Source organism: Micromys minutus (assembly GCF_963924665.1).
Source record: "Micromys minutus genome assembly, chromosome: 8".
Taxonomy (NCBI): Eukaryota; Metazoa; Chordata; class Mammalia; order Rodentia; family Muridae; genus Micromys; species Micromys minutus.
In genome coordinates, this window is record NC_137977.1 from 55062362 (window position 1) to 55086527 (window position 24166).

Below are 24166 nucleotides of genomic sequence, written 5' to 3' on the forward strand. Positions count from 1 at the left end.
GTGGAACAACCATTTCGGCAAAGATGGAGACAGTTGTGTTTACAAACCATATGCAGTTGTTTGAGTTTTTGTTCTACTCTAGAAGTTTTGTAAACTTCCTATGAAACATCAGTAATAAAATCACAGTCATAAGTAAACTTTTTTTCCCTTAAAGATTCATGAGCTAGCTACAAAATGTGTGCAGTTAGTTCCTTGAGAAAAGACTTTAAACCAGTGTTTTCTCAGCCTTCGTAAAGGTGTAACTCTTTAATACAGTTCCTTGTTTGTAGTGAACCCCAACCATTAAATTATCTGTGCTATTACTTTATAACTGTAATTTTGCTACTATATGAAACATAATGCAAATATCTGTGTTTTCTGATGGTCTTAGGTAACACATATGAAAGAATTCTTCAACTACCAAGGGACTCTCGACCCACAGGTTGAGAATCCCTCCTCTAAACAAACAGAGTTCATTTTGTTTTTAAATATATATTTATTTCTGTGTTTGTGCATGTGGGCATGTGAGTGTGTGCATGTACATGTGCCACATTGTGAATGTGTAGGTCACAGAACAACTTGTAGGAGTCTGTTTATCTCAAGAGATCAAACCTGGGTCTTTGGGCTTGGTAGCGAGCACTTAGCCCTGCTAGCCCATCTCAGCAGCCCCAAAGTAGAAGTGCTACAAGTTAAAATTATTTGTATTCTCCCTTAATAAATTAATACTCAAACTTCATATGTGTATAAGTTTTGAGTTGACAGATAATGTCATTGTACATTGTGTACATGTGGTGAAATACTTTACAATATCACATAAGAATACATTTGCTATATCAATTAGAAATCAAGACGTATTTTAAAATGCTCACTGAGGGACTGAGGTATTGGCACTATGAGTGCAAGATCTTGCTGCACAAAGGTAATGATCTGAATTTGGATCTCAGGCGCTCAAGCAAGGATCAGATGGCCATAGCTAATTGCTGATGATCCAAGCCTTTAGAAGGAGGGACAGAAGCCTGAAACAAGATGGTGAGATACACCAGCTAAATTAGCAAGCTCTAGGCTCAGGGAGAAACACTGTTGTAGCAAATAAAGGGAAGAACAAACAAGAAAGACACTGTGGACCAGACAAGGCAGGAGCTGAATGTGAAAGCTGTCTCAGAGTGTCCCAATCACCTCTGCCCATGCCATCCCTCTCTACGCCCAGGACCAAGTACTCTAAAAGTGTTCTCCAATGAGAGTTGTCTAAACTGAGGACATAGAATCTAAAAGTTCAGTTATGAACATGATCAGAGAAGTCTAGGAATACAAGGGGCAGACAGGCAAATCCCTGAGTGAGTAATAATGAACAGAAAGATATACTAAATATCTTATTATAGTATATCTCTATATTATATTTAATTTAATATTCATATATTATCATAGTCAATGTTCACTATACTAAAATATCAACATATTGTATTGAATATATTATTAATATATTTATATATTATTTTATGCATTAAATGTTTATGTTTATTTATATAATCACATTTTCATATATTATATCACATATTAGTATATAATATATAAAAAATATATATAGTATAGCATATTTCTCATTATAATAATTAATTAAAAGATAAAAAACACCAAGCAAAACTAAAGCTGAATTGAAAAAGTAACTGAAAATTTTTTAAAAAGTTAGAAAACTTGAGGGAAAGCCTTAGCCATGATCAAATAGAAAACTGAACATCAGGACTTGAGGATAAGGTGGAGGAACTGGGCCCTCAGTGGAAGAAAATGATACCCATTTTAAAGGTATGCAAAATAAAAGGGCATTCTGGAATACCATGAAGATGTCTATGAATTATAGGCATAGAAAAGGGATAAAAATCTCAAAAGAATGATACTGACAGGACCTTCAGTGAGATCGTATAAGAAAACTTCCTCCAAATTGAAAAAGATATGATCCGAAAAGCACACAGAAATAGGACTAGAAAAGAAACACCCTATACATATGGCAGCTGAAACACTCTAGAGAACAAGATGGAGGAATTGAAAGCAGAAAGAGAAAGACACTGCAAATATTGAAAACCAAAAATAACAACAAAATCATGAGATCAACAACTAATTTTTCAGTGGAAACGTTAAAAGCCCTAAGAGCCTAAAGCAATGTACTCCAAGTTCTAAAAGACCAGATGCCTGTCTACACTACCACCAAAACTGTTTGCCATGGTCCAAGGGGGAATCAATGTTTTATAATATACACAGACTAAAGAAATTCATGTCCACCACACCAGCCTATAGAGGATACTGGAAGCAATACCTCAGACTGAAGCAAAGAATAAACATAGTTGAGATACTACGAGAACATGACAAATGAAGATAGAATTAGCAAAAGAAAGAATGAAAGTAAACCACAAACATCAAAAATGACAGAAGTCAATATACATCTCTCAGCGATAGCTTTAAACATTCAGGCATCAATTTTCCAATCAAAAGGCTTAGGTTAGCAGAGTGTATCAGTAGATACAACCCATCTCTTTGTTGTCTACATCCTCTTTGAGTGAAAGCATGAACGTATTTATTCCAAACAAATGATATCAGGAAACAAGCCTGCCACAATGTCTGTCAAAACAGACCTCAAACGAGTATTAGTCAGAAGAGATGAAGAAGGACACTTCATTCTGCCCAAGAGAACAGTTAACCAAGAAGACAACTGTGAATATGATTGTGCCAGATTGAAAACAGTACTACAGAGGTATACTAATAAAACAATAATATCATGGTACTGGCACATGGCAGACATATCAACTGACCAAACAAAACAGAGGACCAAACGGGAGTGTCGAAAGCACCCCCAACTCATATTTGACAAAGATGTCAAAAATAAATACTGGGGAAAAGATAGTATTTTCAATATATAGTACTGGGGCAACTGGATGTCCACATATACAAGAATGAAATTAGATCCATAACTAGCTCCCTGCATAAAATAACCACAAATGGATGAAAGACTTCAGTATGAATCTGAAACACCAGAACTGCTACCATGATAAAGCCTAAGCTGTGCCTTACGAGAGCAACATGTAGTAAATGATTTTCTAAATAAGGTGCCATTCACTTGATAGCTAAGGCCAACAACTGACAAATGGGACTTTACTGGATTAAATGCTTCTCTACAGCAAAGGAAACAACCTAGAAAGGAGAAAGCCTAAAGGGTGGGAGAGAATGCTTTCATCTGTGTATTCCATAAACAATTAATACTGAAATTATGCAAAAAAATAAAGAATCAAGAAAATAAATGATCCCAGTTGACCCAGTTAAAGTGATCTGTTGATCTGAATAGAGTTCTCAAAAGAAGAAATAAAAATGGTTATAAGTATCTCTAAAATGTTCCATATCTCTGGCAATTATGGGGAAAATAAATCACTTTGAGATTTCTTCTTACTCTAGTCAGCCAGGAATAGTTAAGATCAAGAGACCCACTGACCTCAAACACTGGTCAGGAGCCCAACCACAAAGCTATATCTGCAAGTAATAACTGCTGGCAAAAGAAAAGTAACTTTTCTCCAGTGGAGAGTCATTAGGTATATTAACTACACTCTATGGCAGGTCCCATACATAGGAGTGACTGGCCAACACAAAACTCAATGGTTTGTTTTGCATTTTGCTTTGTTTGAGAATTTTGTCTTATTGTGAGGATAATTGTTTCTTGTTTGTTGGGGCTTTATTTTTTTTCCAGAGATAGCTTTTGTGACATAAAGTGAGTGGGTAGGGAAGTTGGGAGAGACTGTGAGAAGTAAAGGAAGAGGAAAACATCATCAAAATATGGTGTATGAAAAAAATTGATAATAAAAAATCAAACTGTAGAACGGTCATCTCAATCCACACGTATCATGTGTTTCTTCCCAGATGCCAGGAAAGCAAGAGGCTCCCAGGACCCAAAGGGGATGACATGAGCTGAAATACCCCACAAAGGGGAGAGAGGACCTGTAGAGACCATATCCAGAGGTTAGGCACAGCCTCCTGGTTAAGGGATGGGACCATCCATCTTCTCAAAATTGCTCCTGTCTAAAGGAAATACAGGGACAAAGTTTGGAGCAGAGACTGAAGGAAAGATCATTCAGAGACTGCCCACCTGGGGATCCATCCCACATGCACACACCAAACCCAGTCACTGTTGCTGATGCAGTGCTTTCTGACAGGAGCCTGATATGCATGTCTCCTGAGAGGCTCTGCTATAGCTTTACTGATACAGATGAGGACGCTTGCAGTTAACCATCGGATTGAGCATAGGGACCCCGATGGAGGAGTTACAGGAAGGACTGGAGGAGCTGACGGGGCCTGCAACCCCATAGGAAGAACAATATCAACCAACAAGACACCCCAGAGCACCCAGGGACTAAACTACCAACTAAAGAGTACACATGGAGAGACCCATGGCTCCAGCTGCATATGTAGCAGAGGCTGGCCCCATCAGTGGAAGGGGAGGCCCTTGTTCATGTGAAGGCTGGATGCCCCAGCATAGGGGAAAACTAGGGCTGTGAGGCAGATATGGGGTGGTGGGTGGGAGAGCACCGTCATAGAAACAGAAGGGGATGGGATAGGTTGTTTTTGGAGGAGGAAGTTGTTAAGTGGGACTCCATCAATACTAACTTTGTCTTTGTTCTATGAAAGCATATGTGAAAAAAAAAATAAAAGTATAAAAGGAATTATAGGGGTAGAAAGAGAAATGTGTAAAGCACCATGATCAACAAGATGTCACATCTGAATTAAAACATTTGCAAAACTAATGGCAAACATGTTTTTCAATTGTTTTTAGAAATAGAATTAACTACATGAATAGACATTTTCCTGATGTGGCCAGTTATATGGAACATCAGCATATGAAAATAGGATCAACGTGACTACTTATTAAAATCATGCAGCTAACAATACAGCAAAGCACTGTCTACATATTAATGAGCAGAGAAAAATTGTGGGTCCGGACACCAAATGCTGCCGCAGGTGCAGAGAAGCCAGATCAGCCCTGATACTCTTTCGAAAATTCATTCAGAGATGAAATTACTCCATGGCCTACTAATTGTTACAAATTAGTAACCAGAAAGTCCTAGAAATCTAACTAGGTCTTCATATAAATACCTGCCTGTAAACACTCCTGACATCTTTGGTTAAATAGCAGAGTTTGTTCAGATGTTCTTCAACAAGGGGGTTAGATAAGAAGAGATGCTTATATACCCTGAGATGCTCCTTAGAAAGGAAAAGGTCACAAACCACTGATACAACTGACATCCTGAGATCCCAGGAAGTTATGCTTAATAAAAATTATTGACCCCCATGTTCCATATTCTATTTCTCTGTTTATGTAAACTTCCTTCACCGGGACGCCATTTCTGAAATGACCAGTTTGTCTATTTAAAAAAGATATTTTGAGGTTTTGTATGTGCTCATGTTTGTAAGTAAATTATACTTTTTAAAAATGTAAATTTTATTATGTATATGGACGTTTTCATCTCGAATGAATGTATGACTGTCTATTCATGCAAGTCTGGGGACCAGAGAGGACAAAGCAAGACGTTGGATCTGCTTGGCCTGGAGTTACAAACAGTTGTGTGCCACCATGTGGATGCTAAGAACCAAACCTGAGTCCTGTACAGTAAGAGCCAGTGTTCTTAACCTCCTTAAACTTCTGAGCCTATCTCCAGACCCCCAAATATACTTAAAAACGGAGGTTAGGTTTTATAGCTATTAATGGCTAAGATAATTTTTTTAAATAGAAATGTCATTTAGAGGCTTTGGTTATATTTTCAAGGAATTGCGTTTCTCTCCCAAACCCAGATAAAATAAAAACTGTAAGTCTTCCAACTGTGTTTTCAGCTAGAGGATCCGATGGCCGAACAGAAGCACCACAGAGCCATCTACTGGCAGCTTCTTTTGCTTCTGGCCTGGCCTTTCCGAAGTATCCGAAGGCACCGTAAGTGAACAGCCCTACTCAGCTTCGCACAGGAGCGCCATACACTAGTCATGCCCAGTAACCTGGGACCATTAATTGGAAGTCTGGAGGGACTGGTGTGCTCACAGACCCATCTTCGCTTCACGTGCACTCTACTGATTTTATAGCATTCTGATAGGCATGCTGGAAAAGTGCCATCCTGCTTAAACGCAGCCAGTGCGCCAGAGGGTGAGGAAATCCACTAACACAGCCCACTTAGACATATCTGCGTGCCTTTCTAGTGCCTTCAAAGACGCATCCAACAGTTTGGTCGGCAGGCAATAATTGTGAAACCAGTGGCGAGTTTGAAATCATGACTCAGGCCATTTTATTGTAGAGTCACCTGAGTCTTCTTCACACCTAGTGGGCTCTGCTGTGAAAGGGGCTGACCACATGGACAGGAAGGGACAGTAGCTTTGATGACACTACCCTGGCTGCAGCTTGGTGATCTACGGCTTCTAGTAGTGTAGATTTTCCTGGCTGCCTTTCTATGTTCTTTCCATGCTTCACGGGCATCTCTGAAGGCCTGGAGGTTTTATATTTCAAGACAGAGACAGCATCATGGCGGACAATTGATAGGCAAAGCTGGCTATGTGCTACTCCTCTAAATCTACACAACAATGGATAGTCTTATCATAATGCTGGAAAACAGTCTCACCTACTCATACGGAACTATCCGTAGACTGTTAGTGCCTTACAAGACCTCTACTCTACCTCTGATAGATGGAAGAAAAAATAAAAGATATAACCGCCACTGTTTTAAAATGTATAGTTCTTGGATATTTCTTTCTTGATTACAGGAATGTATGGCAGAAATCAGGAAGCAACAGGTGAAAGTGGAAAAGGCCTTTCCTCAAAGTTTGTGACAGAGCCATCTTACAATCTACTCTCAGCCACACTCCTCTGATCCAAACACCTTTGTCTAAAATCTCATCTCAGGGAAATCTTGAAGGGAAAGAGATTTCCTTCCAATTTCCCTGAATGCCGGGAATATCCTGGAGGCTTTGGCTTTGTCGTTAAAGGGGCCAGAAGCAATACTTCCTAGACTAACTAGGAAATGGGAAAATAGGAAAAGCCAAACCAGGCACCATGTGAATGAGCAAAGAAAGTTGCAGACTAATTGGATGTTTTGTTTTTAATATATATTTATTTTTCATATGCATTCTCATAGAAATGCTTCTTTCAAAGCAGACCATTAAGCTCAAATAGTGATACCTATTCTGAGAATATAAAGTTAATGTTCAAGAAATTGCAGTAATTCTAAAATAAAATGACCTCCTCTTTAAACTACAGTTTCTATTAATTACTACTGAAGTCATGTGTCTTACTTCCCTGGTCATAGTTACTACCTGTATTTTATTCTATGAGAAGTATGTGTGAGTGTGTGTGTGTGTGTGTATGTGTGTGTGTGTATGTGTGTGTGTATGTGTGTGTATGTTTGTGTGTGTGTATGTGTGTATGTGTGTGTGTGTGTGTGTGTGTGTGTGTGTGTGTGTATGACATGCAAATAAATGCTTTTTAAACTGGCATTCTCTTTACTTTCTTGGATGGTCTTGTTTGCTTGAAATGATAAAACTGACCTGATACATAAAACTAATGAATCTTTGAGGAAATTCTGGGGATCCTGTCATCTGCCAAGTTCATTGTGATTAGGCATGCAGGTGATTAGATTAAGCATGCATTCAGCCAAAAGAGGTCTTAAATGGCCTGGATGGTCATGGAACACAGTATGAGATAGTTTTCCATGGGGTGATGCCGGGGCCACTGGGAAGGTAAGAACAGAGGCTGTATTGTATTGACACAATCCTTCTTGTAATATTGTCACCCACCTGTGGACCCTCCATTGGGCCTTTCTGGGAGGGATTTTCTAGACTAAGTTAACTGAATTGTGAAGACCTACCCTAAAAGGCATCCTATGGGCTAGTGTCCAAGACTAAAAAGAAAAGAAGGGGGTGGAGCAAAGCAAGCCAAAAGCCCTTATTTGTCCCTCTCTGTTTGTTAACAGGGATACAGTGAGATCAGCTCTCCTCCTCCAGCCATGCTTTCTCCACCATGACAGACTGAACTCTCAAACCATGAGCCGTGAGAAACTCTTCCTCTATTAGTTGTCTTCGGGGGGTATTTCACTGTATCAATGACAAAATAATTGAATGTAAATATTGGTACTTAGGAGTGGGCCAAAGCTGAAATAATGTTGACAGAGAGTTTCTAAGCTGAAAATTCCACCGAAGAGGTTCCCTGCTAGGAAACAGTTATCTAGAGAAATTTGTCTCAGAGTCAGCCTGGAAGGGACGCAAACCCAAAATCACTGCAAACTGAGGTCTGAGAGGGCTGGGGTACATCTTGAGTTGGGAGCAGAACTTTCTTTTTCAATAGTGAATGAGTAAAGAATGAGGATGCTGTGAGGGCTTCTGCAAGGTTCATGAAGGCCAGAGAGGTCAGACCATGTGTGACAGGGTACAATTCCCTCCAAATAGATCAAGAGGCCAGCGCATGAAGTCTAAGTTGTAACATATACTCAAGGTGTTGGAGGTGCTAGGACCAGGAAACATCCATGAAGGAAAGCTGTATTCTTGAAGTCTAAAGTTGACTCAGTAGAGAGATTGCATGTGCTGTAGGCTTTATATCTGGGTGTGTTAGCTTACCCAAAGCCCTTTGGAGTTCATTCCATCATGAGTCCTAGATCCAGGTCATGAGCTGCAAGACTTGATGTTTGCCTTATGAGGTCTTGGGACTTGCTTCGATCTAATCTTTCCTTGCTATGTTCCCATACCTTCCTTCTAGAATATAAATGTAGAGTCTGTGCCATTGTAGAATGGAAGCAAGCAGCTTAGTTTTTATATTATAGAGGCTCACAGTAGAGAAGAGCAGGATGTGGAGGATCATGACTTTACAGTTGATATATTTGGTATCAGGCTGATAATGGGCAGCCACGGGATGTTTAATATTGTCAATCTGACAAGATGTGGAATAGCCTAGGACACAAAGCTCTAGGTATATTTATGAGGAACTACTTAGGTTAGATTGCATCTAGATGGTCAACCCTGATTCTGAAGTAGCACCCTTTCATGGACAGGGGCTTTAAATAGATGAAAAAGGAGATAGTGCTCTTAGGCACACACCACCTCTCTCCACTTCCTGTCCAGAATATGCCTAAGTTCCTACCACCATGCTTCCATGACACAATGGACCTTTTCCTCAACTATGAAATGAAATAAATCTTTGTGTTCTTAAGAGGCTTAGGTCAAAGTTTAGGTTTTTTTTTTTTTTTTTTTTCATAGAAATAAGTAACTAATATACTTAACCCTGAAGATAAAGGCAGTCAGAAAATATGGAAGCAAAGCTTTCTTAAAACAGATCTTAGGACAAGGACTTTGCTTGAAGAATAGCAGCCCTTGTTAATTGCAATGTGACCTTGGATGTGTTAATTAAATCCTTCAGTCTTAGTTTTCTTAATGAAATGAATAAAATTTTAATCTCTCCTCCATAATAAATTAGATGAGTCTTTTTTGGCCCCTACTATTTTCAAAGAAGATCTCTTTAGGTATCCCTGGACATCCTGGAACTCACTGAACTAAAGCAACTAGGCATGTGTTGATAATCCTTAAAAGTAGTCATGTATTAAACTATTCTCTGGCAACATTTTTTTCTTCCTTCAGAAATGCTATTAAGTGAGAATGGAAGCCTATCCAACTACACACCAACATGGGTAAAACAGAGTCTTAAAAATTAAATGCCCACAGTTGGGAAATTAATGCTCTTGTCTTAAGCCACCAAATGCCAAGCCTGCAAAGTGGAAAATTTCCAAAGAGAAGCAAAGACTATTTCACCCTTGGCTAACCATGGCTGGGGGCCAATCTGTGATCTCTTTCAACATGTTAGCTAGGAAGATGAAGTAGGCACATGTTGATGTGACAGCCCAGAGACCACGTAAACAAGCACACACAGACACAGCAGTATTTCTGAAACCCAGGTTCCCTAGAGAGCATGAAAGTGTATCATCTGTGCCAGCAAAATGGAGGAAAACAAAGACTTTTCTAACTATCTGCTAATCAGCAATTATAGACTTAGGGTTTCATGAAAAATACTTACAAGTTGTTTTCACCAAAACAATTAAAATTAAAAAAGAAATCCCACTTACTTCTTACTGGAATATGTTTCAGAAACAACACCCTGCAAAGCACTGAATAATGAGTGTGAAAGTAACCTTCATTCTGGTTCTATTCCTGCTTCCTCCCAAGAGCTCTCAATGTTTAATGTCAGCCAGATTCCATGAGATAGCTTTCATGGTCTGTGACATTCCTGTTTCTACTTCTGCTAATGCTACTGATACAACACTGATAGAAAGTCTCTTCTCTAATTGCCTTTCCTATCATTAAGGACCTTTATCTTTCTGCTTTGAAGCTGACATGTGTGTCTAGCTGACTCCCTCTGACCCCCTGAAAGGCTAGGAACAGAACACAGGCCTTGTTCAGCCCAAAAGAACTGTTGGTGTCTCTTTGCTGAGTCTGATTGTCTTGGATTGTTACATTGCTATAGCTTTTCTCTTCAGAAGCACACGTTTCCTGCCTTGCCTCTGTGTTTCCTCCTGTGTAGGTGAGACATTTATGAGTGGATAATTGCTGCTCATCTGCTGATATGAAGAATAAAACTGACTTCAGTGTAAATGTTAATTTGATTTAAAAGTTAAACTCTATGCTGTGGTGTTCGGTGGCCACCCAGTTGGCATGGTTTTGCAAACAGTTAGATTATAAAAAACAAAAAAAAAAAAAAAAACAACAACAACAACAACAAAACACTTGTCTTTAAATTTAGTTTGTATAAAATAAGGCTAAACTCATTTCGAAGCTTTTTGTACTTGTGCTTCCAAGACCAACTCCTTTGTTAGACTGAGCAAAATGGATGGACAGGGCTATTGGGAAAGTAGGCACAGAGCAAAGGATGAGATGTCTGATGTTTTCAGCCAATATTTAAATCACAGGCCTTAACTCTCACCAGGCAAGATTCTCAATCCCAAGGCTAGAGAGATTAAAAATACTTGCTGCTCTTTCAGACAATTTAGGCTTGGTTCCCAGCACCCATACAACAGATTAGAACCACATATAACTCCAGTTTCTGGGAATCAGATTTCCACTTCTGGTTTCCATAGGAACAGACACTTACATGGAGCATACACATGCTAGCATGGGGACAAATACTCATACAGATGAAGCAAAAGTAAATAAACCTCACATGTAGTTCCCCCTAGCCCCAAGTCTATAGATTCTGTTTCTGTAGATCAACATCAGGAACAAGCATTCTGGTTCACTGTCTGCAAGTGGCCTGTGGTCCACAGACTGAGACATACTGCTATAGATGCAGCTTTAGAACAAGAGATTTTGAAAATACGTATACTGGAAGAACAAGAAGAGCATAAAGACAGAAGAAGGTACTTACTGCAATGAAAAGAAGCCAGTTAAGAGTAAAGGAAGCATGGATGCTCCAGGCAGTGGGCTTGAAGAATTCTAGACTACCATGTTACGAGTCTTACAACTCACTCTGTTTGGCTACTACGAAGTTGCTTAATATACATTAGAACTCTTGACATATATATTGCTTTATATTATGTTATATAAATGCATATATACATCACACACATATATATCATGTTATATAATAATATTATATCTATATAACTTACATTATAACTTTCTCTATATAACATTATATTATGCATATCTACATATAGATTATACACTTGTAAATGTTATACAATATATTATATCTATATAATTCACATTCTAAGTGCAAGGGATCAGACTGGCTCCAGATTGGCTTGACTAAAATGTCGTGTACAAATTTCCCCAGTTTATACCATTTTATTCCAGGTAATCACTTTTATTTGGCATATGTCTTCAAAGGGGAAATATTTCTGTAATTTTAAGCTCTTCAACCTTTTCTTCTTTTGTACTTAAAAATAACCTTTTATTCTGAACTAATTTGCAATTTATAGAACTGAAAGCAAAATAGCATAAAGACTGTCTTCTGGCTGAGGCACATATGCAGGGGTCACTGTAGAGATGAACTCACCTTGGCAGTGGTGACCTGTATATGATCTGTACCACTGCGTCCTTCGCTTTTCAAAATGCATGAGAGAAGGGCTCATAGGTTTGTGCTCCTCATGGAGAAATTATGGGCAGTTAGTGGGTGCTGAAAATGACATGCCCTCCACCCCCAGTGGTGTACCCACTGGTCAGCTACCCCTGATCTAGAAAGTAACTCCCCCATGTCCTTATACTTAGGAAAACAACTGTGATTAAGTAGGTAACAATAAAAAGGGGCTATCAAAGTCAGAAAGGGCTTTGAGGGGCAAAGATGGGTTTAGTAGAAGAGACAGCAGAGAGCAGTCAGGGTCAAACCCAGGATACAGATGTATGAAGTTGTCAAAGAATAAAGATAAAAACCCAGGAGTCTAGCATGGTGGTGCACACCTTTAAACTTAGCACTCAGTGGTCAGGGGTTGTTAGACCTCTGTGCTCAAGGCCAGATTGCTCTACATACATGGCCAGTTTCAGGCGAGTCAGAGACACATTGTGAGATCCTATCTCAGGATAATACTTTTAAGAGAAAGTAGCTTTAAAACTATCTAATGTTATAAGGTGATGTGCCCTCATTTAAGAAAAGCAATAATAGAACACAGTAACAATGTTGTTTTGGGATTGCATGGTAGGTTTTTAGTCAATTTTGTTCTAATTCTCATAAACATAGGTAATTGAAAGGTTATATTTTGAAGGTTACTCATTCTTTATCAGAAATAATTATGTTTTTAGGTTTTTATATGCTTTCGTTGTATACATGTCTCACTGTTTTGTTTTGTACTGAATTAACATAAAATTATAATATTTTGAATAATCAACTTCAATCCAAGTGTCATATTAAATTATTAAATTCTATTTTTATCATCCTTTAGTGATGAATTCTGAAAAATTATTTAAGGAAACATAAGTGAAACACAAAACAACCACATTGTAGATAATATAATGGTTAGTATTATAAGAATATTAATATTTAGCATCTATGGATTTGTTAAATTTCCACTTCGAGGACATAGAGGCAGAGTAAGGGTAAGTAACTCTCCCAAAATCGATGTGGAAAATAGAAAAGTGATTAATCCAAGCATAGGCTCTCTGTCTCCAGACTCTAGATTCTGTGATGCCACACTATCTGACTATCTCTCACATCTACAAGAATACATAAAATCCAACATTTTATTGTACTTTTTCCCCCCTAACTTCGCAGCCTAGAATTATGGGGGAAAACAAACATGTTGCTCCAAAACGTATGTTATCTGAATTTCATATGATAGACTATAAACAATAATAATCCTGAAAGCGAGGGTAAATTATATTTGTTCTGATTCTTTCTGAGAAGTTCTAGTATAAGGCTGGTGAGACATCTAGTCTGAAGTTTTGTGTCAGCAAAAACTTTTGTGTACATTCATTACACTGAAGAGTTGTGACTTTATTTTCGTGTGATTTATTGAAAACAGTACCATCCTCTCTAGCTGATGTTAAGAAATGTCTTAGGCTTGAAATAACAGCAGTGGTGTTGTGGATTTCCTGGAGTCAGTCAGTGGCTAGTGCTTTACCAGTAGAATTGATTTAGTATTCTCTGTTTATTCTATTTATTTGGTCTTGAAATACATTAATTCACAATCACTTAATTGTTAGAACTGCTAAGTAAATACTGTGTTTAGAAGACACTTTGAGCCTTTCAGATACTTCAGAGTAGAGTTTTAAGTTGTCTAAGTTGTCTTAGTCTTTTCATTTGCTGATTATTTATATTAAATATGGCATTGTAAATTACATTATTGTCCTTTATAACAATTATAATAAGAAAATGAATTCATTATTTTTCTTGTAGGTATGAAATGGTGCTTCACAAAAATACATTCACTATGTATGTCTGTGTTCATGAGTGAGTGGGTGAAGAAATGGGTTTTCAAGTAGAGACTGGTCCTCATATTGGAGATGTATGTCATATACACATATTTATCATATGAAACATGATAAATAAATACAATCTTGTCTCAGTTGGAAAAAAAAAAATAAGAAATGTCTTAGGCTTGAATGACTGTTATCAGGGATGGGATGTTAGTTAGGGTTCTTAGCCATGAGCCACAGAAACTGACTGTGCCCATCATAAGTAGAATGATAGTTTATTATGGGAGTGTATTAGGAGGTCAGAAAATTGATAAACAGAACTAGGCTGATAAAATACAACCTGTGACAGGAGTGGAAAAAAGACCTTTAAGATGATTCTGCATGGGCTCCTTTTCTCACTACTGTCCGCAGGCATGATCATCATTGTAAAGTGTGTAAGGGGAGGTTGTCACGGTCCTGGGAAAAGGCAGTAGTGTGATTTTAAAGCAAGAACTAACAGAGGCGATTGGCCTTGCCTTTCTTTTATCTTTTGTCCAATATTCCAAAATCCAAGTGGGAATGTGGAAGACACTAGGAGTTGATCGGCCCGCAGCTACGTGGTTGATGGAATCCAGACCTTTGCGATCGGCAGACTCCAGAATTAGGAAAGGGGTTTAGTTTTCCAGCCTCTTGGGATGAAAATACCAAGCTTTGTCTTAGATATTAAAAACTCACGGGCAGGCTATTCTGTGTGTGTGTGTGTGTGTGTGTGTGTGTGTGTGTGTGTGTGTGTGTGTGTGTGAATTAAAAAACTAAGTTAGAAATGAATGAAGTTGATATCCATTTATTTTTGTTGTCAATAATAAACAAAAGTAAGAGTATGCGTTTTTGATATAGACAGACCTGGATTCAAATTCTTCCAGCCCCGCCCACCTGTGCGGGTGCTAACACACTGTCTTTTCACTCAGTGAAATGGGAAAACTGGCTGTGTTAACATCCATGGGCTTAATTGTGATAATGAACATGACTCACAGAAACAAGTCTGGACGAACAACATGCGTCTCACTATCATGCTAGCGAGCCATCCATATCCGACAATCAACTCTACCCCACCTTCTGAGCACATCTTTACCAAGCACTTCTCTCTAAGGCAAATGGAAGACCAGATCTGTCAACACACACGAGTTCTAGTCATCTGACCTGCATTCTCAGTTGCCCTGTATTTTCCACTAACATCATTTGCAAATATATTTTCCACCAACACAGTACTTCATAGTATGAATTTCTCAACCAATGGTATTAACCAGTAAACACATAAATATTCTATATTGAGATAAAAAAGCTAATCACTAAAAAGAAATTTATCAGGAAATGACAGAAGATAAACAAGTGTCCTAAACCTAATAAAATGTTATGAAATCATCGTTATGAAATAGATGCTAAATATGATATTTTCCTAAACTATTTGTGGTAAATTACATGCTCACTGTGTAATTTGTAAGAATTTAAACCTTTCAACATGTGTATATTTTATAGCACTATCAGCTCACATTTGAATAGTGTTATTTAAGGTTTTTGATTAATGAGAAATACGTGTTGTGCAGTTTAAATTCATCTTGAGAACTTTAATTTTACTAATAAAAAAGATTGATTCTAAACTATTTGAGCGAACCTAATGTATTTCTGGGCTAATTAAAGTGGGCTACTTAATGAAATAGTAAACAAAATTTAAAATTTAAAATTTAATTACTCTTTTTTTAATGTGCAAATTCTGAAATGAAGACTATGTCCATTTAATAGTTTTACAAATAATAAAACACCAAGCTTCGTACTTTAATTATTCACAATAAAGTAGCCACTAGATGGCGCTACTGAACTGCCAAAACTTTTCTAACGCTGCCATTCTAGCAGGTCATAAAGGTAACCAAGGGATTCAATGATTGATGGAGCAATTGTCCTAGGCAGACACTTGTGGTCGCCAAGTCTCTAAAGACAACATGTAAAACATGTCTGGGCAGCTGTCTGCCCATGGGTTCTATGTCCAGGGCATGTAGCTAGATCTTAACACAGCCAGTAAAGATGTTAATGAGCCTCGGGATTAAATGTGATTAATTTGAATTCCAGTTAGAATCTGCTATCTGACAGAGGCCCGGGCTGTCTCCCTATGTATGAAGAATTCAAAGTTTAATGATCAAAAACAAGAAGAGAAAGTGAAATAAAATACAATTTATATGTTTAGAACAATAATTATAACTACTCTTACTCTTAAATTATAACTACTCTTACTCTTAATATCACCTCCCCCCCATGTGTGTGTGTGTGTATGTGTGTGTGTGTGTGTGTGTGTGTGTGTGTGTACATGCTCACAGACATACTTGCCTATTCGAGCAAGTAAGGTAACAGCTTTTGAGAGTCAGTTGGATCTTTCCATCACATGGGTCCAAGACATTGAAGTCAAACTTTTACCAGCTGGTGAAATTCTCTTCCTTCATAGTCATAAAGGCCAAGAAGTGATGAAGACACAAAACATGATCCTGTCTTTTAAACTTTCCTGTCACTTAAATCACTCTTCAAGCCAATGAGCTAAACTGTGCTTGATAAAATTGGAATTTCTTCTAAACATAAGCATTTACTGTCCATTCCTCAGTTACAAATTGCTTCTTTATCTGCTGAAGTTGGCATTAGGAATATCCAAATAACCCTGGTAGAGTCCTGGAAGTTTTCATTGCACTAGATCTTTCCCAGTACTCTTTCTCCTTCCCTCTCCTACCTGATCCCTCCTGTTTCTGTACACACACACACACACACACACACACACACACACACAATGTCTATTCTATTTCCCCTTCCCATGAAGATTCGTGCTTACTCACCTGAATTCTCCTTCTTACTTAGTTTCTCTGGGTCTGTGGATTGTATCATGGCTGTCTTTTTCTTTACATCTAATACTTACTTATAAGTGGGCACATACCATGTTGGTATTTCTGGGTCTAGGGTTACCTCATTAAGGATGATTTTGACCCTACCTAAGAGTCCTAGCAATGGGGAATCAGGACGATAATCCATCTACAAAACCTTAAACATACTATTTGTTCTGCCTGCAAGATTTGCTAGAGTAAAGGTGGTACAGAAATTGTAAGGGTGACCAATCAGTGCAGAGGAGAGAGGCAGTTTTACTGGAATGGTTGTACAGAAACAACTTGCAGAGAGAAAACAATCTAGACACAGGTGAAAAAAGAGTGAGCCAGAGAATGAGAAGGATCCAGAAAATTTGAGGCTAAACAGAGCAATTCTGTCAGGAGTGAAAGAATTGAGTTTGATTCAGTCAGCATGAAGAGGAGTTTTGAGGCAGAACAGCTGAGTTGAATCAGCCAATCTGAGATCAGAAAGAACAGTGAATGGGTAAGATCATTCAGCAGTAAGTTTCAGAGGCTGAGAACATTCTAGGCCTAGATTAGATTATACAGTGGCTAAAAGATTGCATGTCTAGGCCTAGGTTAGCGCACAAATGCAGTAAGCTTTGAGATATCAATTATATCAGGCAAATAAAAGTGACTTTTACAATCTTCTACTTGGCTTACTTTAGTAGTAATGTCTGATTACATCTCCTTCTAACCCTTTTCCAATTCTGTTCTTATAATCAGACTTATTCTGACAAAATGCAAACATTACTTTATTACTGTACTATGTAAAATGATTCAGTGGTATTCCATTACTGTTTATAAATAGAACTTTGAGTTAAAAATAAATTTAAAAGTCTGTGACTTGACTTTTGAGAGCAGCCAGCTCTTCCTAAGGTGGTTTGTTACTGTCCCCACAAATTCTTTGGCATCATTTCATTGAAACCTAAACATTAAGCCTCTGCCCATGAACCTGAGTCAAATTTAATGACTGGTATATGAATAAAAGAGGAGGAAATGGTGCTAAAATCCTTTGACGCCAGATCAAACAAGGTAAGATCTATTGAAATGATTGGCAATTGTCATGTGCAGTAAGCTAAATTTTACCACCCTGTGGGGGAAAAAACTATGTAAAGTAACTTACGAATATACAATGCTCAGTATCAGTAGAAACTAGGGTTGAGATAAACTTTAATGCAAACATAGATATTCACTCTACACCTGTATTTCTCTCATAGTTGCTGTATGTTATTCCAACATCCTCAAAAGTAAATTTCCTAGCTCTAGAATTTAATAAATACATTTTAATAAACACTGGATAGTTAAATATGAACTAAAATATACTGTGTTCATTGTTAGATTTACATTTTTTCTTATTCATTTGCTTACATAGTCTTGTAAACAAAACTTTAGTTGGCAACATTGTCCCTTTATACAATTGTAGATTAATTTATTTAATGAATATTCTTTTGATGGCCATCTTTGTAGTATTTGATTTTTATCCCTTTAATCATCACTTGCTCGCAAATTCTTATATGAAATCTTTTTTTTTTCATCTTATAGATCATTTTCACAAAAGAAAATTCTTTAAAATATAATGAACATGATAAAATGTAATAGAATATCATTACTTTAATTTTTTTCTTATTTGTTTGTTTGTTTGTTTATGTGTGAGTGTGTGTGTCAGGGTGGATGCCATAGTACATATGTGGAGGTAAAATACAACTCAAAAAAGTTGGTTCTCTCCTTCCACGATGTGAATTCCATGGATTGAACTTGGGTTGTCATTGTTGGTGGGAAGCATCTTTACTTGCCGAATCATCTCCAAGCCCAGAGTACCAGCACTTTAACCCTGTTAAGATATTCAGTATGACACTTTTTAAAGTTCATTTCATTCATAGTTTTCGTTAAACATTTGTCTTATTATATTTTAATCTCATGGAATCTAATTGGTAGGTTTCAGTTTAAAACTAAAGGACAGAATTCAACTCCTTTGTAGATAAACTAATGGGTTGGGAAATGTTGAACTGGTGTGTCTAATGACAGAGAAGTTAGATTGGGTTTTATAAGCCATCCAACTTGATAGAATTATTTTATCTATACATTATTATATACAGAGTCATACATTATTCTTTTATAAAGCAAAAGTTAGAAGTATTATTAAAAAGTTATAGACACATTCCCAGTAGTCAGTAGTGATCTCAGCAAGTGACTGTTATGCTTCATTTTAAATGCTATTTAGTATTTTACACTTTTCTAAAACATCAACTACTTTAGATCTTTGGATTTTTTTTTTTACCCTCTAATAAAAATTTTACTCACAACAGTACAACAGTTCTTCAACATGCAATGATCTGTAATGAAGATTCATAGGTAGAATTTTTAAAAATACTGTTAAGAAATTCATTGTTGAATTTTGACATGGACCCTCAAGTGTTAATCTCTTGATGCTACTGTGTGACACTAAGATGGCATCAGTTAGAGCCAGAATAATTTTTCTCACCTTCTGATGAATGCATTTAGACACCAGTCGCTAGTGTCAGACCCACTGAAACTTTTACAATAATCATGTTTAAGGCACATGGGAAAAATGTGGGCACAGCTGTAAATAGATTGCACTAGAAGCATTAGGTCCATTATTATGAGCCTGACAAAAATGATACATGAGAAGAAAATTCCTAGTCGTTGGGTGGAATTCTATAGGGATGTTTGTACACTGAATTCTACCTAGCCCCTTCCAATTGTTAGGTCAAGAAACACTGACGAATTCCCTGGATTCATACTCACATCCTTTGAAAGATCAGCATTGGACACTTGCTAAATACAATCTATTAATTGATACCAATGAGAATAAGAATAAATTATTCTATGTCATATCTAATTTAATACATTCGTTGTTTGCTGTCACACACATTCCTTGTGTCTCTTTTGGCTCCTAGTAATTTCTGACCAAGATGAAGGGGAGAAGATGACATAGAGAACAGGTTGTAGCTTCCTTTACTTTTAGGTCTTGGAGCCACAAATAAAGATTAAAATGCAGATAAGGTCACAATTTCTGAGTCACTCTATAGATGTAAAAATCAATCTGCATGATCAATGATAGATATCTTTGATCAATGTGAAGTGTGTCCTAACTATTGTCATAGGCAGGAAACACTATTCCTTCTAACATAAACACAGTAAGCAAGTTATAATAGAAAAATAATTAGGGATCCAGAAATAATTTGAAACTCAGAAAGAGAATGAGTCATTTCATCCTTACTCCTTATTGGTGAGGAAGTGATGTTTAACACATCTTAAATAATTGTGTAATGTGTCATTCATATCAAGACAAACAGGTAATCATTTGTTCTTTGACTTCAAATAGTAATTGCTGGGTATTGTGGATAAAAACTATTCTAATTTTTCCAAAATATTCATATTTATTGAAATAGTAGTAACATTGTATTGTGTCTGTATGATGACAAACCACCAAATTTTATTCTCTTATATAAAGAAAGAACACACATATGCATTTTATTATGTTGAAGATCATAATATAAAGAAGCCCTTCCTTCATATCACAGTGTTATAATGCCGGCATCCAAACAACAATTATACTGAAGATTAAGACTCTGTGTGAATGGTTGACAGAGAGATGGTTTAGAGGGCAACAGGAAGCTCAAGAAGTTAAAAGACAAAAGAGTGGATGCTTCAGTCCTTCTTAAAAGGGGGAACAAAAAATTCACAGGAGGAAATACATATATGTATGGAGCAGACAAAGTATGGAGCAGACAATAAAGAAAATGCCATCCAGAGACTGCCCCACCTAGGGATCTATCCAAAATACAGCCACCAAACCCAGACAATATTGTGGCTGCCAAGAAGTGCATGCTGACTGGTGCCTGATATAGCTGTCTCCTGAGAAGTTTTGCCAGAGCCTGAGAAATACAGAGTTAGATGCTCTCAACAAACCATTGGACTGAGAATGGGGTCCCCAATAGAGAAGGTAGAGAAAAGACTGAAGGAACTGAAGGGGTTTTCAATTCCATAGGAGAACAACAATATCAACCAACCATCCCCCCCCCCCGAGCTCCCAGAGATTAAACCACCAACCAAAGAGTGCACGTGAAGGGATCTATGGCTCCAGCTGCTATGTATCAGAGGATGGCCTTATCAGGAGGAGAGCAGAGGCCCTTGGCCCTGTGAAGGCTCAACCCTAGTGTAGGGGAATGCTAGAGCAGGGAGATGAGACGGAGTAGGTGGTGGGGAAACACTCATAGAGGGGGGTAGGGGTGATGGGATAGGGGGCTTATAGAGGGGAATCCAGGAAATTGGGACAACATTTGAAATGTAAGTAAAGAAAATGTCCAGTAAAAAAAAAAAAGTATTTTTTTTACTAATTAGCAGTTAATATCAAACTTCTCCACATATCCAGTTTTAAAATAACCATCAACCAACTTTCTATTTACACAGAATTATATATATTGGAAAACATAAGTGGAATAAAACATATGATTCCTCTGTAAGTGTCTGCTTTTAATTAGGTTACTATTTTGAGTTTCATCTATGATCAAGTACCTAGTCGAGCTTCATTCTTGATGTTGCAATGTAACACTATTGCCTTCTAACAGTGTGTTGTATATTTAGTGCTTAATATCTTTATTCCTTAGTTAAGGATTTCAGGCATATATACAATGTGCTGTGATCACATTCACACTCACTTTCCCCTCTACTTCTCAGTGCATCCTCCCAACATGTCTCCTTTTCAACTTCATATATAAATATAAATACTATTTTTTATAGGCACACAGTTGTGGGGCCATATTTTTGGATCATGGCTAACTTCTAGTTGACACAATTCCAAAAAAAAAAAAAAAAAAAAATGACTGTCTTTCTCTAACCATGGTGATCTACCATTGTCTCTCATGAGGCATTATTCTATCAGTGATGACATCCTGAGTGATGTAATCATTTATAGGACTTCACAATAGCTACAAAATAAAATCAACCCATATGTCCATCAGTTGAAAATCCGTAAGAATTATTTTGTTCTAAAGAAAACTGAAATTACAAAATTATCGGGAAAATAGCTGACTTATAGTAACCTCAGAAAGAGAAAAAAAAAACATAGAAAAAAATTCATTCTTCCTCTAAGCAGATTTAACCATTAATATATGTGAGCAAATGTACATGTGGGTATAGTACATTATCTAGAAAAAGGAACAATAAATGTTAAGTATTGGGGATGAAGAAGAACTAGATGCCGGAATGAACATTTTATTAAAAGAGGATATAAAGCTATTTGATTTTCTAGTTCTATTGCTATCATGGAAGTCTCATGTCTGGCAGTGGGTAAGTATACAAACATATATCCAATAGTTAAAGTATAATGTCCTAAGAGAAGTTCCAAAGCTCCTGACCAGAGTAACCACTTTAATGTCACAGAAGTTTACTGACTTGTACAGTTTTAGGGGCTGGTTAATTTTGGCCTGTGATTTTTTTTTTCCTTTATTTTTACAACTTGTTTTTATAAAATGTTTAAAATAAAAATATTTTGAAAGCAAGCAAAATGACAGATGTAGAACCATGTGGAAATCCACTATCTTATAACCCGGCTACAAATAATCAGCTTCTAAATATTATGTGTACACATATGGATCTAGGCTACTCCCAACCTTAGTAAGGGAAGCCACAGTTAATGCTGAGAGTCATAACTACTCAAGGCATTGGCAATAAGTGAGTTCTCAGCCTTTGATGCTACGTGTTTATTCTTTCCCTATGAAGTCTCAGGGAACATTCCAGAAAAGGGTGGGAATGCACATACGATGAGGAGTTTGGGGAGTGCTGTGACATGCTGTTTGGGGACATACTGTCTTCTTAGGCTTCTTTATTTCCATTTTAAAATTCACTTATTCATTTGTCAGTTGGGTTGTTTTCCATTTAGAGCTGTTACAAGAAAAATCACTTGGAATTATCCTAAGGATTTTGTGGGGATGTATGCTTTCATTTCACCTGAGTCTGAGAATAGATGGGTTACAGGTTAACTATTTCACCCTTTAAGCGAATGCTAGACCGTTTTCCATAACATCTGCACTGATTTCTAATCTCCCCAGCAATATGCTAGGTTTCTGAACTCTATTGTGTCATTTAATGAAAGAATGAAATTGAGCTGCCGTGAAGGTGTTTATTAACTCTTGTAATGAGGTGAACTTCTTCAACTTGTAATAAAAAAGGGATTTTGGAAATCTCCATGTTCATCAAGAAAAAAGTGGCACTGTCCCTGATTCCTAAATTGCTCTCAGGAAGCAGTTTAGATGCAACGTAACGTAGCTTAGGTTGGAGGGGGATCATGAATGCCTTCACCTGCTTCCATTTGTAATTCCGCTCAGCAGCTTTGCTTAAATAAGAACATAAAAACTATGTTTGTGTTGATAATGGTTACCATGTGGGCTTGCACCATAACAGTGATATAAAAATATTCATGAAAAGATGTGGCTCTATTTTGAAGTTGAAATTGGAAAAGAAGTAGAGTCTGGTGCAGACAGTCTTCCTATTCATAGGTCTCAATTTCTGAGCAGATCCTGTGGCACTTTGAAACGGGGCTTAATTATGTGCCACTACTGAATTTACACCCTTGATAAGGGAAAATCAAACAGATCATTCTCTGGGCCAAGACATTATAAACCAATCTAAAAGGAGATATCTGTGTGTATTTTAGATGGATATGAAAATTATAAGGTCATTTATCTACAGAGATTACCTGTTCATGAGTCCTAATGAGGGATCCCATTTGGTGAGCATTTGGCTAATAACTCAGCAGCTGTGGAACATTATTGCTTATCCTAATTATTTCCAAGGAGATGTGATCTATATTCCACTAATACAAATGCAGGCAAAGAAATAGATCTTGATGTTTCTAACTATTTCAAATTAACCACAGAATGTAGAAAGACAATGTTTACCTGTGGGCCACCTGCATTCCCAACATAACACTCAATCTGTGTCATCAGTGACAAGACAGACTAGAGAATGAAAGCAATTAGGCGGATCATTAAAGTAAACACAATCACCAGCTCCACTTCCTTTATCTTCTTTATCTCTTCAATTATCAGAAAATTAACACCGAATATATTTTCTCTTAAAAATGAACAATATGAATAATTGCTTTAATTTCCTGGTTGCTTTTTCTAGGACACCCTAACCCACGAGAATTCTATGAGAAAGAATGAATGAAAGAATGAGAAAGAATTTTTTTAAACTATTCAGAAAGGTAAATTTATAGATTCTATAGAGTATCCATCTGTTTATGTATATGGACCCTTCTTCCCATGTGTGTGGATGGAGTCATTTGTGACTACAAGTGCCACTCTTAAGACCCAAATACTTGTTTATTTATTCTCTTTTGTCCAGAAATTAAAGGAAAATTT

General features: G+C 37.2%; 1 pseudogene across 1 annotated transcript in view; it reads left to right on the forward strand.

Annotated features, from left to right (window-relative positions):
- The first annotated feature begins 2585 nt into the window (after positions 1–2585).
- Positions 2586–24166, forward strand: part of LOC308423421 (transmembrane protein 126A-like) — a 32932-nt pseudogene continuing 11351 nt past the window's right edge. The window contains exons 1-2 of the transcript in view: positions 2586–2711; positions 5842–5938. The product of the transcript in view is annotated as a transmembrane protein 126A-like (transcript). The remainder of the gene's footprint in view (positions 2712–5841; positions 5939–24166) is intronic.